The sequence below is a fragment of the Nerophis lumbriciformis genome, linkage group LG01 (assembly GCF_033978685.3).
Source record: "Nerophis lumbriciformis linkage group LG01, RoL_Nlum_v2.1, whole genome shotgun sequence".
Lineage (NCBI taxonomy): Eukaryota > Metazoa > Chordata > Actinopteri > Syngnathiformes > Syngnathidae > Nerophis > Nerophis lumbriciformis.
In genome coordinates, this window is record NC_084548.2 from 39,137,184 (window position 1) to 39,156,093 (window position 18,910).

General features: G+C 40.8%; 1 long non-coding RNA gene across 1 annotated transcript; it reads right to left on the reverse strand.

The window, feature by feature from the left end:
- Positions 1 to 2,890: 2,890 nt before the first annotated feature.
- Positions 2,891 to 18,686, reverse strand: LOC140678868 (uncharacterized). Its single transcript, XR_012050517.1, has 2 exons — positions 18,577 to 18,686; positions 2,891 to 4,210 (listed from the first exon to the last, which is right to left on the reverse strand). It is a non-coding gene; the product is annotated as an uncharacterized lncRNA (long non-coding RNA).
- Between the last annotated feature and the right edge of the window lie 224 nt (positions 18,687 to 18,910).

Sequence of the window (18,910 nt, forward strand, 5' to 3'; positions counted from 1 at the left end):
GTCTGATTGAATGCTAAAAACGTTTTGACAGACCGTCTTAAAAAACGTAATGGAATTTTAATTTTTTTTTTTACTAAATGGGACATCCAGAATGTACATGAAAATAAAGAGTGTGGGATTTACAATATTAAGTATGAACAATAAAACACTGAATATTGACAACATATGAACGTCACACACCCTCTTTATAGACATATTTTACAATCAAGCGAAACAATGCAACAAACGCAAAGAAATATGAACGCAAACCCCACCTACAATCTGATATCTCTGATAAATCACTAAGCATTAGAACTTTGTTGTAAAAATCTGCAGGGAAAACATCACTGCAGATCATAATGGCAGCTACAGTTTACATCTTAAATAATTTAAATAAAATAATTTTTGGGGAATGTCCGGCGGGCCGGATTGAAAAGCTTAACGGGCCGCATGTGGCCCCCGGGCCTTAATTTGCCCAGGTCTGATCTAAGGTCTTGGAATTGCAACTGCATGCAAATTCGACACAGAAGTGTAAGAAAACCAATCAATCAATCTTTATTTATATAGCCCTAAATCACAAGTGTCTCAAAGGGCTGCACAAGCCACAACGACATCCTCGGTACAAAGCCCACATACGGGCAAGGAAAAACTCTTAATGTGTGACTCAAACGAGAGAGTTGGGTCGAAGATAATACCCAGATTCTTTACTGATTCGCCTTGTGTAATTGTTTGGTTGTCAAATGTTAAGGTGGTATTATTAAATAAATGTCGGTGTTTAGCAGGACCGATAATCAGCATTTCCGTTTTCTTGGCGTTGAGTTGCAAGAAGTTAGCGGACATCCATTGTTTAATTTCATTAAGACACGCCTCCAGCTGACTACAATCCGGCGTGTTGGTCAGCTTTAGGGGCATGTAGAGTTGGGTGTCATCAGCATAGCAATGAAAGCTAACACCGTATTTGCGTATGATGTCGCCTAGCGGCAGCATGTAAATACTAAAGAGTGCAGGGCCAAGAACCGAACCCTGAGGAACTCCGCACGTTACCTTAACATAGTCCGAGGTCACATTATTATGGGAGACGCATTGCATCCTGTCAGTAAGATAAGAGTTAAACCACGACAAAGCTAAGTCTGACATACCAATACGTGTTTTGATACGCTCTAATAAAATATTATGATCGACGGTATCGAAAGCAGCGCTAAGATCAAGAAGCAGCAACATAGATGACGCATCAGAATCCATCGTTAGCAGTAGATCATTAGTCATTTTTGAGAGGGCTGTCTCCGTAGAGTGATTTGCCCTGAAACCGGATTGAAAAGGTTCACAGAGATTGTTAGACACTAAGTGTTCATTTAGCTGCTGTGCGACAATTTTTTCGAGGATTTTCGAAATAAAGGGAAGGTGGGACACCGGTCGGTAGTTTACCATGAGGTCAGGATCAAGGTTAGGTCTTTTGAGCAGAGGATGAATAACCGCTTTCTTGAATGCTAGGGGAACAGTGCCAGAGGAAAGTGATAAGTTTATAATATTTAGCACTGATGGACCTAATAATACAAAAAGCTCCTTGATAAGTTTCCCAGGAAGTGGGTCAAGTAAACATGTTGTTTGTTTTATCCCACTTACACGCTGTAATAGTTCCTCTAATGTTATTTCATCAAAAAGAGAGAGACTATTTTGTATTGCAGTATCCGTCGTAGATACAGTTGTATCTGTGTTCATAGAACCCAGTTGTAGCTGGGATGCGTTGTTTTTAATCTCCTTTCTAATGAGTTCAATTTTCTTATTAAAGAAATTCATAAAGTCATCTGCCGAGTGGGTGGAGCTATTGGGAGGAGTCCCTTGTTGGGTTAGCGATGCTACTGTACTAAACAAAAATTTAGGGTCGTTTTTGTTGAGGCGGATGAGATTTGAGTAATATTTAGCTTTAGCTAAGGTAAGCATGCGTTTATACGATATTAAACTATCACTCCATGCTTGATGGAAAACCTCAAGCTTGGTCGCGCGCCATTTGCGTTCCAACTTTCTACATGATAATTTATGAGCTCTGGTTTCCTCTGTAAACCATGGGGTGCGCCTTTTAGGGGCCCTTTTTTGTTTTAGCGGTGCTATACTATCAATGGTTTTGCGCAGGGCATTGTCAAAGTTGTTAGTGAGGTTATCAATAGAGCCGACATAATTTGGGAATGGTGCCATTACCGAAGGCAGTAGGTCAGCAAGAGTCATCGTTGTGGCGGCATTAATGTTGCGGCTGCTATAGCAGTTATTATTATTATTAGTTTGTTGACAATGAGTCAGAACTTCGAATTTTATAAGGTAATGATCGGACATTACTTTAGTATACGGGAGTACCATAACTTTGGAGGTGGTGACACCCCTGACCAGCACTAGATCTATCGTATTGCCGTTGCGATGCGTAGGTTCATTTATTATTTGTGTAAGACCACAGCTATCAATTATAGTCTGGAGCGCCACGCACTGAGGGTCCGATGGGGTATTCATATGGATATTAAAGTCCCCCATTATGATTATATTGTCTGCGTGCGTCACTAGATCAGCAACGAACTCTGAGAATTCATTAATAAAGTCCGAGTAGGGCCCTGGGGGGCGGTAGATAACAGCCATATCGAGAGGCAGCGGTGCGACAGACCTCATAGTAAGCACCTCAAACGATTTGTATTTATTATTTAGGTTAGGGGTAAGGTTAAAGTTTTCATTGTATATTAGTGCGACCCCCCCACCCCTTTTAAGGGGACGGGCAATATGCGCATTCGTATAGTTAGGAGGAGATGCCTCATTTAGCGCAAAAAATTCGTCTGGTTTGAGCCAGGTTTCGCTAAGACCAATGACGTTAAGATTGTTGTCTCTAATGACCTCATTAACTAATAACGTTTTGGGAGACAATGATCTTATGTTTAAAAAGCCCATATTATAAGTATTGGGCTGTTTTGACGAGTTTTTGTTTAAATTATCCGTAGTAGAAATATTAATAATGTTGCGTTTATTATACGTAGTGCACTTTAAATAGTTTCGACCATATCTAGGAATTGATACGACGGGAATTTTCAGATTGTTTGCTTGATGCTGCGATCGACTGAACGCATCATGATTTGCCACCTCAGTAGAATGCATATCTACCCCGGACACATTCACAACAGAAAACACATTATGTGAGTTGTGTGTTATTCTAAGAAAATTGCTATGCGTACAGGAATTATCCAGCCTGGCGCTGGCTAGTTCTAGCTTAACTGACTCCTCACCCGGACTAGCAGGCTCTGTAATTGCCTGTGACCGGGCTTGCTCTAGTGTAGTTAGTCAAATGTGACTTAAACAGTAGTCTATATTCTTAGACAGGATGATGGCGCCTTCCTGGTTAGGGTGAAGGCCGTCCCTCATCAGCAAGCCTGGTTTGCCCCAGAAAGAGGGCCAATTATCAATAAACGTTAGTCCCTGTTGTCTACAGAAGCTAGCCAGCCACTTGTTAAGCGAGACTAATCTGCTATATCTCTCATCATTGCCTCTCGCAGGCAGGGGGCCAGAGACAATTACTCGATGCCTGGACATCTTTCTAGCGAGATCACAAGTCCTGGCTATGTTTCTCTTTGTAATCTCTGACTGTCTCATTCTAGTGTCATTGGAGCCAACGTGTACAACTATATTCGCATAACTAGTGGTGCGATTAGCCTGTCGTACGTGTTTACTAGGCCTGTTGCGAGTTAGCTCCCTAAGATTAGCCTCTATGTCAGGTGCTCGGGCCCCCGGGATGCACTTAATTGTGGCTGGTTTGCTAAGCTTTATGTTTCGGGTGATGGAGTCCCCTATGACTAAGGTGTGGTGCCCGGTAGACTGGGGTGTAGGACTAGCTAAAGAGCTAAATCTATTATGCGTCTCAACCGGTACACCGTAGCTTGTAGGCCGCTTAGGACTGCTACAGGCTGGGCTAGTTAGCTCGCTACAGCTAACGCTAGCAGATGTGTCCGCAACATCTAAAGTTACGAGATTACTCTGCTCTAACTGGCGGACACGGCCCTCTAGCAGAGCCAGCCTCTCCGTGAGTAAGGTGCAAGACGCGCAGGAAGCCATACTCACGGTGTTTTCTGTCACCGAGTGAAGTTCCTGCTGTCTTCCGAGAAGTCCTGGTCACGGTGTGCAGGAGTAGACTCCTTCTGACCGGCGCCCGGCGACGCCTTTCTCCGCGCTAGCTTCGTTAGCTTAGCAGCTAGCTGCTAGCTAGCTGCGGGAGGGGTGGAGAGACAGAGATCGGGTGATTTGCAAGTTAAATAGTACTACTAAATATGTTGAGAAAGTAATAAAGAAAGCTGCAGAACAATTTAAAAGCACACAAATAGAACGATACTTAGCTTTTTCGAAACAGCGAGCAGTCAGCGAGCAGTCACGCACGGTGAACCGGAACCGTGCGTGAAAAAGATAACAACTGGACAGCATAGCTCAGTGTTGAGCATTTATGATTTTTAAAATGTCTTTTTTAACATTAACATGTTTTAACACATTCAAAAACACACAAACGTACCAAAAATTGCAGCCGTTGAGTACCTGTATTGATTTCTAGGTACCGGGAATTGGTACGGTATGGATTAAAATGTGAAATGTCCACATCCCTAGTCCTGGGGCCACAATAAATAGGTTATTTTGTTGTATTTATTGTTTTGCCAAAGGTGGCGTTATTGGACGGCACACTGTTCCACCTGAGGTGTTAATGCTAATGTCCTTCATCTCCACATGATGAACTGTCGTCAAGGAAAGGTGCCTCTCAGTCGCCCTGGTAACCACCGCCTCCCAGCATGTTTGGTGTGAGTGACAGGGAGAAGGTGTGACAGAGGGAGAGCTTTGTGTAAATGGACATCTTGCAGAGATGGATGAGCTCATACTCACCAGCAGCTCCACAAATGCCCACCAACATATCCAGGTTTTCAAGCACAGACATATCATTTTAATACCATCGTTTTTAGAGTGCCATGCAGTCCTTTAGTCAAAGTGAAATGGAAAGACCGAAATATATGATTATGGCGTTGGCCCCATGTTTAAATGTATACTCCCTGAGCAAAGATGAACAAAGTGTGAGAGCGCGGCAGCAAAACAATTGTGTTCTCTGGTGAAAGATAAGTGGCTGCCATTGATTGGTGACAGCGGTGGCAGCCTGTGTTCATCTCACTCCCCTCTGTGCTTGCTCAAGCGAGACACTCAGAGTATGTTCTCCTCAGAAAAGTTGTTGCCCATTACGTGTGTGTGCCAATAGAAGTTGCCATTTTACTCTCAATACAACCTAAATAAGTAAGAAATATGTTGTGTGTACCATGCTGTACACTGTAATAATGCAAACCTGTCTTCAGTAGCTCTGGAAATGTTTCATTGTCCAGTCTAACAGCTATTTGTTATACTTGTCCATTTCTTTCAAGAAAAGCCTTAAAACAGATTGATTGTAGTACACAATTTGGAACGGTGCACCCCAACTTTACTGCACCTTTGGACACAGATATCACAGCAATAATGACGCTTCCTAACTCACAGGCATCGCAGCCAAAGCAGACAGGAACGCTTTAATACTACTGCGTGTTTTTGTTTAAAGTTTTGTACCCACCCAAACTGTGCTGCATGAGCTACAGTAGTACCTCAACTCACCAGCACCTGGCGTTCCATGACCCAGCTCGTAACTCAAAACACGCCTCCTAAACGCAGCCACGCCCATTGATATAAATTGAAATCAATTAATTAATTAAAGGGGAACATTATCACCAGACCTATGTAAGCGTCATGATATACCTTGATGTTGCAGAAAAAAGACCATATATATTTTTAACCGATTTCCGAACTCTAAATGGGTGAATTTTGGCGAATTAAACGCCTTTCTAATATTCGCTCTCGGAGCGATGACGTCACAACGTGGCGTCACATCGGGAAGCAATCTGCCATTTTCTCAAACACCGAGTCAAATCAGCTCTGTTATTTTCCCTTTTTTCGACTGTTTTCCGTACCTTGGAGACATCATGCCTCGTCGGTGTGTTGTCGGAGAGTGTAACAACACGAACAGGGACGGATTCAAGTTGCACCAGTGGCCCAAAGATGCGAAAGTGGCAAGAAATTGGACGTTTGTTCCGCACACTTTACCGACGAAAGCTATGCTACGACAGAGATGGCAAGAATGTGTGGATATCCTGCGACACTCAAAGCAGATGCATTTCCAACGATAAAGTCAAAGAAATCTGCCGCCAGCCCCCATTGAATCTGCCGGAGTGTGTGTGCAATTCAGGGACAAAGGACCTCGGTAGCACGGCAAGAAATGGCGGCAGTTTGTTCCCGCAGACGAGCGAGCTAAACCCCTATCGACCCTAGCTTCCCTGGCCTGCTGACATCAACTCCAAAACTGGACAGATCAGCTTTCAGGAAAAGAGCGCGGATGAGGATATGTCTACAGAATGTATTAATTGATGAAAATTGGGCTGTCTGTACTCTCAAAGTGCATGTTGTTGCCAAATGTATTTCATATGCTGTAAACCTAGTTCATAGTTGTTAGTTTCCTTTAATGCCAAACAAACACATACCAATCGTTGGTTAGAAGGCGATCGCCAAATTCGTCCTCGCTTTCTCCCGTGTCGCTGGCTGTCGTGTCGTTTTCGTCGGTTTCGCTTGCATACGGTTCAAACCGATATGGCTCAATAGCTTCAGTTTCTTCTTCAATTTCGTTTTCGCTACCTGCCTCCACACTACAACCATCCGTTTCAATACATTCGTAATCTGTTGAATCGCTTAAGCCGCTGAAATCCGAGTCTGAATCCGAGCTAATGTCGCTATAGCTTGCTGTTCTTTCCGCCATGTTTGTTTGTGTTGGCTTCACTATGTGACGTCACAGGAAAATGGACGGGTGTTTATAACGATGGTTAAAATCAGGCACTTTGAAGCTTTTTATTAGGGATATTGCGTGATGGGTAAAATTTTGAAAAAAACTTCGAAAAATATAATAAGCCACAGGGAACTGATTTTTAATGGTTTAAACCATTCTGAAATTGTGATAATGTTCCCCTTTAATTCATTAATTGGTGCTCGGCCATCCCAAAACAGCACCAATTTAACATACAATGCCTTTTAAAAACAAACTTTCGGATAATAAATATTGTTTGAAAGACATTACAATAGAACAGGCCTGGGCAATTTTTTTTGACTCTGGGGGGCCAAATTTAGAGAAAAAAATGTGTCTGGGGGCCGGTATATCTATTTTTAGGACCACTAATACAAAAACTCACACTAATGTCTGATTGACTGCTAACAACGTTATGACAGACTGCCTGAAAAAAATGGAATGGAATTTTACAGTTTTTTACTGAATGAGACACCCAGAATGTACATGAAAATAAAGAATGTGGGATTTACAATATTAACTATGGACGATAAAACACTGAATATTGACAACATATGAACGTCACACTCCCTCTCGATCGACATATTTTACAATCAAGCGAAACGCAACAAAAATGCTAACAAACACAGCGAAATATGAACATGAAGGGGTAAAAAAAAATCACACCTACAATCTGATATATCTGATATATCACTAAACTTTAGAACTTTGTTGTAAAAATCTCCTTCCGCATCTGTCCCTGGCACCCGCATTTCAGGCTGGCCGCTCTGGACACACTCTGTGGAAACGCACTCCACCCACACTGCTTGGTGCCTCGTCTGAGCTGCTGTGACGTGGTTTTACCATAGTAACTAGTATATCATGCAAAAGCGCAGATTCCAACCATTGAAATACTTTGTATAGTTCAAGACTTCCGGTAATTTAAAAACATTGGAGAGCAGACTTTTGTAGGTGTGTCCTGACGCCTGCTTCTCCATCGCATAACAATAGGAACTAAGAAATCCGTATCTTGCGTACGGACGTATCAGAGTTGACAACAAGTGATATGTATGCTTGTGTAACAAATTGAATGCTCATCTGTCCAGTTTGTGTCAGGCTTGTCCCTGACAGTTTGGTCAAGTTTTAGTTTTTCCTCTGTTTGTTTTATTTCCTGTCAGCACTCTAATTTTGGTTCACTTTCCTGTTTGTCTCTGAGTGCTGTCCCCTCAGCTGTGGCTGATTGGCACCTGGCCACACCTGGTGTCAATCAGCCAGCTGCTATTTAAACCTGCCTTCCCCTCCAGTCAGTGCTGGATTATTGTCGCTAATACTTGTTGATGTCATTTCTACCTGTCAATATCGTCACAGCTACTACCTGTCGTGCTACTACTTGTCCTTGTACCTGTAGTCGTAGCGGTAAGCTGTTCCTGTTAGCTATTTGTAGTTTGCTTTCTCCTAGCTCTTTTGTTTCGTGTTTTCTTGTTAGCCATTAGCTGTTTCCAGTTTTTTCAGTTTGCTGGTTCCTGTTTTCAGTTTTGGCTATTCATAGTTCCTGGTTTGTGTTTTTACTTTTATTTTATGAACATTAAATCATGTTTTCCTGGACAAAGCCTGCCATCTCTACATCTTGGGGTTCGTCATCAACAACAAAACCTGACAGTTTGTTGAGTCAAAACTAGATAATTTGCAGCTTTTCAATATTTCTAACGATACAAGTTTGTTTGGACGTTTGTGGTTGCATGCCGCGGAGGCTGGCTGCGGCTTGTGTGATGCGGACTGATGCTGCAGCTGGTAGGCCATTAACAGATAGGACATGTTTTTAATGATTTGTTTCTCTGATTCCGTCGTTGCCTTCTCTTTCACGTTAACTTTCTTAGTTCTAGTGGTTGGAGGACGGCATTGTGTCGATCACTGAGCGGCGCCCTATGGCGCACGTCAACCATATAACCGTCTTTTTTTTAAATTTTTTTATTTATTACTTGAACTAATAGTGAAACTGATAAAAAAAAAATTTTAAATAACAAAAAGCCAAGAGACCAAAATAACTCTCAAATAACACGTAAGGTAAGGTAGTCTTAAATTGAGGTATCGCTGTACTTTCACAGTTCAACGCTCACGCCGTCAAAAAACTGTATTATTTGGTGGAAAATCCAGTGGTACATTAGTTTTCGTCAGTAATCCGTTCCAAAACGTCAGACATAGACCAAATTGTACAAAAACAAAAGCAACTTTTTCCTCGACAAATAATGTATATCGAATTAATCCATTCCAGACACCCAAAGTATTACCACAAAACAAATTTTATAGAAAATATTTATAGTTTTTTATGCATAAAACAATGCAAAATACATATACAGTAAATGGCAAATGAAATAAATAATAAATGAACATTTCAATCAATCAATTTATTTATTTCCATCCATTTTCTACCGCTTGTCCCTATCGCAGCTGCATTTGTTAAAAATGAATAAGTGCGATAAACAATCACAATTGTACTCAAATAATTACAAGTACAAAAGGAGTATGAAGAAGCAGACCTTATTTGTTCCTACCGCTGTCCCATAATAAGTATCTGATAGTATTATCAGATACTTTGCTTCAACAGTTCTTCTGTTTATTTTGTAAACGCCATCATCTTGTACTGTTTCTTAAATTATTAGTACATTGTTTAAATCATGTGCTTAATACATTCCATAGTTGAATTCCACATAGATATATACTATAAATGCTTTTAATGTTTTACGTGCATACCGTACAAGTGCTTTAAATTCAGTTTATTCCTTGTTTTTATTTTCATTCACTTGTTGAAAATAATTTTTTAGATTTCTGGGCAGCCAGTTATTTGCTTTTACATGACTTTTGCTGTTTGAAAATGTATGAGACCTGTGGATGTCAGTATTTTTTATTTTTTATTGACTAGTCCAACAAAATAATACACAATAATGGCATAATAATACAATTCCAATTTCAAAACCAAACCGGCCCAGCAACATTCAGAATAGCAATCAACAGAACAATTGAGAAGACACACAAACATGACACAAAACAATCCAAAAGTAGTCAAACTAAATTTATAATAACAACAGTATCAATATTAATAAGAATTCCAACACAGCAGTGATTAGAAAGCCCTCATTTACATAATCATCACAGCCATTTCTAAAAAATAAAATAAAAACATTTAAAAAAGAACAATAGTGTCACAGCGGCTTACACATGCATCACATCTCACAAGCTTGACAACACATTGTGTCCAATATTTTCCAAAAAGATAAAACAAATCATATTTTAGGTTCATTTAATAGTTAAAACACATTTAAACAATGGATAATATTTAGAAATTCATATCATTAATGATTTTAACAACACTTTTGCCTTAATTGAAGACTTTTGTTGGCAATGAGTGATGAGCAGGGGTCCCCAAACTACGGCCCGCGGGCCGGATCCGGCCCCCAGCATCCAAAATCCGGCCCACAGGAAGTCCCAAGTAAAAATGTTTTATTTATTTATTTATTTAAATTTATTTATTTTAATTTTTTTTATCTTTCTTTTCTAATCCATTTTCTACCGCCTATTACTCTTGGTGTCTCCTCGCCGCTCAGGCAAATCATATTGTCTAAAAATGAATTTTCCCATCGATAACGTGACAATGTTAAATGTTGATGAACATCAATGTTAATTGATGTTAAATGACAAAACGGATTATAAAGACAATGTATATATGTATATATGTATATATATATATATATATATATATATATATATATATATATATACAGTATATATATATATGCACAGCCTGGCCCCCGGCCAAATTTTTTTAACCCAATGCGGCCCCCAAGTCAAAAAGTTTGGGGACCCCTGGTGATGAGGAAGGAGGGGAGGGGAAGCCAATCGGACGCCACCTTCATACCTTGTTACGAGTTATTTCTTCTATTCACCAGTGTTTCTCATCTTCTTTATCAAAGTGCTGGCATATGCAACTTGCTTTGGTCCCTTGGTTACTTATTTTACAGACATTTTCAATAAAAAAAACACAGACACTGAGTTAACAATGCATAGGATTCTTCTTTTATTCTATTCCATAATTCTTGAAACTTTTATTGGCGATCATCACAATTTTCAATATAAAATCCCGATACATTTTCACTAAAACACCATTATTTTATTACTATAGTTTGGTATGAACTTTGAACTTTTTTTTTTTACTCTTGAATTTTGTATTTCACGTATCAAAAAACACTTTTGTAATCGAATTGACAAAATCCTAGTGAAAAAAAGCCGATGTGTGAACCTGTGTATGTTTGCAGAGTGCAAGTTGAGATGGCTGATACCAATTAGTGATAAAGTAGCAGAGAGCAACATGGAGAGTAACCTAACCTAGTGATAAACTCAAAGTGAAGAAAGTGACTCTAGGGAGCAACTGTCACATCTTATTAATGTCATGTGCTCCACTGTGGGCTCATTGTTTTGGCCTGCACCCGCCATCGGGCTTTGCCAATATTGTTGTCCATTTTCTTGCTGGAAAATTCCATTGATATAATATTGTTAATTATGTCGACAAGTTTAAGATTACCATACTATATAAGTCGTAACGCCACCGGTGTTGGGCCTGTAAAAGCATTGTCTTATTTTCTCTCATTTCAGCATGGCATCATTAACATATCTGACACATATTTAAAAAGATGGGCATCTATATCAAAGACTATCAGGAGGTTTGTTTGGATATCTTTGCTGCAGTTCCTCAAAATAGACATATTCATCAAGCCTATTCTTATCCACTTTCTTCCTCATCCCTTCTTTAATGCTCTTTAATTAGCCTACTTTACCCTCCTCTTCCTCTTCCTCTTCTTATCCTGCATGCCTCAGCAGCTTCTCCTTCCTGTCTGTCTGTGTTGGCATGAGCTTCGCTGGCTCTGCCCCCGCCTGCCTGCACTTTATGCTGATTGGACCAGCTGTTCCACTTAAATTCACCATGGCAACCACAACCTGTTGCCTAGCAACCCAACTCCTCTCTCTGATTCCCGCCAGTGTTCTCCACAGGCAGAAGGAGAGGGAACGAGACAGAAAATTCCCTCAGATTGTTTGTGTGTGTGTGTACGTGTGTGTGTGTGTGTGTGTGTGTGTGTGTGTGCGTGTGTATATTGGTATGTTTCCTGATCCGCTGTGAGTCAAAAGGAAATGTGTTGAGTGTACTGATGAGATAAAGCCAAATAAGTTCACATGCAGGCCAGAGGGAGCGATGAGGCTAGTGTGGATATTTTCCACTCAGCAATGATGGACTCATTAAATATATACTATAAAAGGTACTTGTACTTATATACATGCTAAATAAATATGTATGCCTGTGTGTGTGTGCGTGTGTGCATGTGTGTGCCTGTGTATCAATATCTTCTGTCGACTGGACTTGTCCTCTCAGGCGTGATGAAGCGAGGGTACATGCAAGTCCCTGCTAAAGAATTCATGGTGCTGCAGCTCTCAGAGGCCCCACTGTCAGTGTTGCCTCATGGCCCAAGCATACTAATCAGAGACACTCGACAGTGACACACACACATGCACACGCACGCACACTTGCGGTCCTTCTTTTAAACTATAAATGAGATATTCTAATGAATTTTTTCCTGCAGCCTGGGAACGAGTCCCAAGGCTAGGTAATCCAATTGATCATCCCTGCGGATTAAGACCACAGTTCCCAGGTTCGCTCTCACCTAAGGTCATTAAGCGAAAGACACATAATAGGCGTGCATAGAGTTTGCAACTTTACATGATCGCTTATTTATTTTCTTACTGTCGATACATACAGAATTGTGATTATGTGTGCGTGGATTGGTGCCGAAATGCAAATATGTCCTTTGTAGGAAACAAACATTTCACTGCTGCAAAGTACCTACAAAAATAAAAGCTGTTGTGCTGCTTTCCACTGATATGTGATTTGTTGGCGTTTGTCCAAGCAAATAGACATTTCTTCCCAAAATGGCTGCCAAACAAACAAACAAACAACGTGTTTTATGGGCACAAGAGGAAAGAGAATCACACACGATGGAATCTTTCATTAAAGAGGAACATTATCACCAGACCTATGTAAGCGTCAATATTTACCTTGATGTTGCAGAAAAAAGACCATATATTTTTTTAACCGATTTCCGAACTCTAAATGGGTGAATTTTGGCGAATTAAACGCCTTTCTATTATTTGCTCTCGGAGCGATGACGTCACAACGTGACGTCACATCGGGAAGCAATCCGCCATTTTCTCAAACACCGAGTCAAATCAGCTCTGTTATTTTCCGTTTTTTCGACTGTTTTCCGTACCTTGGAGACATCATGCCTCGTCGGTGTGTTGTCGGAGGGTGTAACAACACGAACAGGGACGGATTCAAGTTGCACCAGTGGCCCAAAGATGCGAAAGTGGCAAGAAATTGGACGTTTGTTCCGCACACTTTATCGACGAAAGCTATGCTACGACAGAGATGGCAAGAATGTGTGGATATCCTGCGACACTCAAAGCAGATGCATTTCCAACGATAAAGTCAAAGAAATCTGCCACCAGACCCCCAGGAAAAGAGAGCGGAAGAGGGTATGTCTACAGAATATATTAATTGATGAAAACTGGGCTGTCTGCACTCTCAAAGTGCATGTTGTTGCCAAATGTATTTCATATGCTGTAAACCTAGTCATAGTTGTTAGTTTCCTTTAATGCCAAACAAACACATACCAATCGTTGGTTAGAAGGCGATTGCCGAATTCGTCCTCGCTTTCTCCCGTGTCGCTGGCTGTCGTGTCGTTTTCGTCGGTTTCGCTTGCATACGGTTCAAACCGATATAAATGATAAATGGGTTGTACTTGTATAGCGCTTTTCTACCTTCAAGGTACTCAAAGTGCTTTGACACTACTTCCACATTTACCCATTCACACACACATTCACACACTGTTGGAGGGAGCTGCCATGCAAGGCGCTAACCAGCACCCATCAGGAGCAAGGGTGAAGTGTCTTGCTCAGGACACAACGGACATGAAAAGGTTGGCACTAGGTGGGGATTGAACCAGGGGCCCTCGGGTTGCGCACGGCCACTCTTCCACTGCACCACGCCGTCCCCGATATGGCTCAATAGCTTCAGTTTCTTCTTCAGTTTCATTTTCGCTACCTGCCTCCACACTACAACCATCCGTTTCAATACATGCGTAATCTGTTGAATCGCTTAAGCCGCTGAAATCCGAGTCTGAATCCGAGCTAATGTCGCTATAATTTGCTGTTCTATCCGCCATGTTTGTTTGTATCGGCATCACTATGTGACGTCACAGGAAAATGGACGGGTGTATATAACGATGGTTAAAATCAGGCACTTTGAAGCTTTTTTTAGGGATATTGCGTGATGGGTAACATTTTGAAAAAAACTTCGAAAAATAAAATATGCCACTGGGAACTGATTTTTAATGGTTTTAACCCTTCTGAAATTGTGATAATGTTCCCCTTTAAACATGTAAAATTAGGTTGCCCTTTTTTTCTACCCTATTTTCTGTGAACTTTCCCTTATTTTCCAATGGAAAGGTTGACATTTATACTACACCAATCAGAAGTATAGCTAATTTGTCCAAACTTTGCTATCAATCAATCAAAGTTTACTTATATAGCCCATAATCACAAATGTCTCAAAGGGCTGCACAAGCCACAACAACATCCCACATCAAACATCACACAGAAAACCAATGGGAGTAACGAGAAACACCGGAAGGGGCCGCAGATGTGGGGACCCTGCCCTGGGTGACCACTGCAATGGATGCCGAGTGGATATGGTTAATAATGTGAGAGTCCAGTCCATAGTGGGGCCAGCAGGGGATCCTCTTGTATGTAGACAAGTCGGGGCACAGAGACGTCAGCGACTGATGCACAGAGGAGCGATCCATTCTGGGTCCCGATTTTAAACAGCTAGCGAATCCTCCGTCGAGACTGATCCTTAGCCACCTGATAATTTCCCCACGCAGGAGTGGGGGGTAGAGACGGTCCCTGACACAAGGCTGAAGCTTAGAGGTGACAGAGCTTTCGCCGCTGCTGCTCCCAAGCTCTGGAACGACTTACCTCTGAGTGTTAGACAGGCCTCCTCTCTTCCTGTTTTTAAATCACTCTTAAAAACATACTTTTATTCCATGGCTTTTTAACACTGAGTGATCTCCATCCTGCTATGGTGACCCACAATGCACCTGCTGTGAACCTGTTTTTTAATGTTTTATTTATTTATTTATTTTTTATCGTGCTCTGTTTGTGTTGTGTTGTGCTTTCTCGTTCCTCTTGTGTTATCTTTTAACCTGCCCATTGTACAGCACTTTGGCTACCCCTGTGGTAAATTTTAAATGTGCTTTATAAATAAAGTTGATTTGATTTGATTTGATTTAGAGCAGAAAAGAGAGACGACACATCAACTGGTCTAATAAGTGGCCTATTTAAAGGCAAGAGTATACAAATAAGTTTCAAGATGGGACTTAAATGCTTCTACTGTCTCTAACTGTTACCGGTAGGGCATTCCATAGTACTGGAGCCCGAATAGAAAAGGCTCTATAGCCCGCAGACTTTTTTTTGGACTTAGGGAATCACTAATAAGCCGGAGTTTTTTGAACGCAGATTTCTGGCCGGGACATATGGTACAATACAATCAGCAAGATAGGATGGAGCTAGACTGTTTAGTATGTTATACGTAAGTAGTAAAACCTTAAAGTCACATCTTAAGTGCACAGGAAGCCAGTGCAGGTGAGCCAGTATAGGTGTAATATGATCAAACACCCGCATTTTGTACCAAATGTAATCTTTTAATGCTAGACATAGGGAGACCCAAAAATAATACGTTACCCTACCCTTGAGACGAGACGTAACGAACGCATGGATATTGATCTCAGCGTCGGTGGTGGACAAAATGGGACGGATTTTAGCGATATTACGGAAATGAAAGAAGGCTGTTTTAGTAACGTTCTTAATGTGTGACTCAAATGAGAGAGTTGGGTTGAAGATAATACCCAGAATCTTTACCGAGGCACTTTGTGTAATTGTTTTCTTGTCAAATGTTAGGGTGTTATTTTTAAATAAGTGCTGGTGTCTAGCAGGACAGATAATCAACATTTCTGTTTTCTTTGCATTAAGATGCAAAAAGTTGCTGGACATCCATTGTTTAATTTCAAAATAATTTTTCATTTTATTTTCCCTGAAAATGGACTGAAAGTATTCACACAGATTGTTAGATGCTAAGTGTTAATTTAGCTGCTGTGCAACAATTTTCTCGAGGGGTTTCGAGATAAAGAGAAGGTGGGACACCAGCTGGTAGTTTACCAGGAGGTCAGGATCGAGGTTAGGTCTTTTGAGCAGAGGATGAATAACCGCTTTTTTGCATGCTAGGGGAAGAATACCAGAGGAAAGTGATACGTTTATAATATTTAGCACTGATGGTCCTAATACAAACAGTTTCCCAGGAAATGGGTGAAGTAAACATGATATTTGTTTTGTCCCATTTACGAGTCGCAGGAGTTCCTCTAATTTTATTTCTTCAAATACAGACTGATTACTTTGGAGGGCAATATCCATCGTATATACATTCGAATCTGCGTTCATCTGCGGGGACGGCGTGGCGAAGTTGGGGGAGTGGCCGTGCCAGCAACCTGAGGGTTCCTGGTTCGATCCCCACCTTCTACCAACCTTGTAACGTCCGTTGTGTCCTTGAGCAAGACACTTCACCCTTGCTCCTGATGGGTCATGGTTAGTGGCTTGCATGGCATTCAGTGTGTGAATGGGTGAATGTGGAAATAGTGTCAAAGCGCTTTGAGTACTTTGAAGGTAGAAAAGCGCTATACAAGTATAACGCATTTACCATTTAATAGAACCCAGTTGGAGCTGGGACGCGTTATTTTGAATCTCCTTTTTCAATGAGCATCTGCCGTCTGGCAATCCCCACCCTCATAATAATTACATTATCTGCATGCATCAGTCGATCAGCAACAAACTCTGAGATTTACATTTACATTTCTTGACCTGAATTTTAACCAAGTATTTGCAATATTGTTATTATAAGCGCTGATGCAGACAAACTATTTTTAGCAGCGCATTGTCACAGAGAGCTAACAAGCTTGTTGAAGCTGTATTGTGTCAAGAGCTGATGAGCTGCTTTCTCACTTCGGAGCTCGAGAAAGTTTATGCTAGATCAGGGGTGTCCAAACTCTGGCCTGCAGGCCAAGTATGGCCCGCCGGTCGGTGTCTTCAGTGCGACAGCGAGACATCATAAGTTTAACAATATTTAGTTCCCTGTGAATCAATTCGGAGTGATCTTGCCACCCACTTGTGGGCAAAGTTAAAATCGATGGTCAATGACCATGAGGTTCATTAAGAAAGAACTTGATTACAGCATCAATTTTTTTGACCTTTTTCCAAACAACTTTTCCCGCTCATGGTCTAAATCAGGGGTCGGCAACCCAAAATGTTGAAAGAGCCATATTGGATCAAAAATACAAAAACAAATCTGTCTGGAGCCGCAAAAATTTAAAAAATTAAAAGCCATATTACATACAGATAGTGTGTCTTGAGATATAAATTGAATTAAGAGGACTTAAAGGAAACTAAATGACCTCAAATATAGCTACAAATGAGGCATAATGATGCAATATGTGCATATAGCTAGCCTAAATAGCATGTTAGCATCGATTAGCTTGCAGTCATGCAGTGACCAAATATGTCTGATTAGCACTCCACACAAGTCAATAACGTCAACAAAACTCACCTTTCATGCACAACGTTAAAGGTTTGGTGGACAAAATGAGACAGAAAAATAAGTGGCATAAAACACGTCCTAGAAAGTCGGAGAAAGTTATACATGTAAACAAACTACGGTGAGTTCAAGGACCGCCAAAATTAGTAGGACAAAACGGCGCTCGCCAAATACTCGAATCAGTGAAGCATGTTTAATATAAACAGTGTGCTTTGTAACAATTAGGGAGGCTTGTGTCATGTTTGTCCTCCTACATAAACCAAAAATAAAACAAAAAATAAAAATGTTTCCCCTCATCTTTTTCCATTTTTCATCATTTTTTAAAAAGCTCCAGAGAGCCACGAGGGCGGCGCTAAAGAGCCGCATGAGCCGCGGGTTGCCGACCCCTGGTCTAAATGAACTATAACCAAAAGATAAAGTCAACACACAGTTGCACATAACACACCTCCTGCTCATTGAACTGTGTGGACATTATAAAACACATTCAAGCACGATATATAATTAAAAATTAAAAATATATAAATTCACTACAATGCATGTTGGGTGAAAAGCAAAACACTCTCTTCACGCTTTGCCATGTTTGGTGCATTTTAGCTGCTTGATATTTCTGATTGATTACAAAACTTTGAGGAGATTGTCAGGGAAGTAAACAAGGTAGGAGTCGAACTTTGACATACTCTTAAAATATATATTTTTTCAATAATATCTAATGTTCCAATGTCGTCAGGATCTGATTTGGGGTGAGGTGTTGTTAAAGTTGAAGTAGCTGAAGTCATGTGTTGTTTTTCAGTCTGTTCTAGCTTGCTTTAATCAATGCAAAAATAATTGTTATTTTGGTACAAATGATTGTTGTTACGTCACAATCAAACACTGCTTGGTGGCGGAAAAAAAAATCGTCATAACGTGTGTATTCGTGTAAGCGTGTGTGTGTGTGTGTGTGCGAATGCATCCATACACAACAAAACATTAGAAGAAGAGGACGCAAAATAAAATGCAAGCAGCTTACCTTTTTTTTTTCTCTGCTTTTTAAGCACCCCACCAATGTCTGCGTTGGAGTTTATGCCTGCTGCGAGCGTGAAGATGACCATGAAGGTGCTACCAAAACACATATTAGGCAATATGAAATTGCCTCTAGTCTTCTGTAGATGATGTCAGCAGGCTGATGAGGCCTGCCCACATTTTGGGGGTAAAAGTGGGCGTTCCAAAATGGGCTGAAATTGCTTTGAAAATAATCACTACTGTGTCTATTTTGGGGGCAATTTTACCTGTAGACATTATTTTGCAGGCCAGAACTCTGAGATAAGTACCAATGTTGTCAGCATTAGAGGGACATTTTAGGG